Genomic DNA, 892 nt, shown 5'->3' with positions numbered 1-892 from the left:
ACATCTGTCAGGAGGGTTGATTTAACTTATAGACCAAGAGAATCAATATTATCAATAAAATAGATGTATTCATGTATAATAATTTTTGGCATATTCCTGATCTTCAGTCCTACCCTCTTATATGATGAATTATTTCCTTTACTTATATTTTCAATATTCCCTTTGCTTATTTTCTTCTTACTTTTGCCTGTGCTTCTTTATTTACATTGTATAATACTTCACTTTGCATTTTCTCTTCAACTTTCTTTAGAGCGCTAACCAATCCCCACTTAAGCTCTCAAATGTTCTCATGCTCTTAACACTTCCTTCTCTGTCTTCTGTTCAGTGTCGACCCTCAGCAACTGGTGACATTTAACTTGGAGAAGGGCAGGACAAAATTATGACTTAAATGCTCTCAATTCACTCCACAAGCCTTTGTGGAATAAGGCTCTTAGCATAATGTAAGTTTAAGATAGTGCTTACTTCAGTGGCACATATACTAAAATTGGAACCGTAGAGAGATTAGCATGGCCCCTGAGCAAGGTGACACACAAATCTGTGAAGTGTTCCATATTAAAAAAAAATAATGTTAGGACAGAGATGATTAACTCACTGTCTTAGTGAAGACTCAAGTCTAGTTGATAAATACAATGTTCCCAGATTTAAAAAAATCAGAGGAAAACTACAGAACAATATAGAAATGTAAAATTTTAGGGTACAAGCTGTACATACAAATGTTGAGGTGCAGTTGAGTAGCTGAGTACCGCAGTGGGATATTGTTTATCTCACAAAGGTTTACATTATCTTATTTCCCATTACCTTAAATTATGGAAGGCATTGTCAACTGAAAAAAAAAAGCACAGCGTGAAAGATGAGAATAATGTTTTATTCAGGGACCTTATTAAGGACTATA

At 34.4% G+C, this 892-nt stretch overlaps 1 non-coding gene across 1 annotated transcript; it reads left to right on the top strand.

Annotated features, from left to right (window-relative positions):
- The first annotated feature begins 454 nt into the window (after positions 1–454).
- Positions 455–557, top strand: LOC114902124. The gene has a single exon (XR_003795361.1). It is a non-coding gene; the product is annotated as a U6 spliceosomal RNA (small nuclear RNA).
- The last annotated feature ends 335 nt before the right edge of the window (positions 558–892 follow it).

This window comes from Monodon monoceros, unplaced genomic scaffold (genome assembly GCF_005190385.1).
Source record: "Monodon monoceros isolate NGI ecotype Baffin Bay Population unplaced genomic scaffold, NGI_Narwhal_1 Super_Scaffold_2, whole genome shotgun sequence".
Taxonomy (NCBI): Eukaryota; Metazoa; Chordata; class Mammalia; order Artiodactyla; family Monodontidae; genus Monodon; species Monodon monoceros.
The sequence above is the reverse complement of the archived record's forward strand: the minus strand, read 5'-3'. Positions and strand labels throughout refer to the sequence as shown.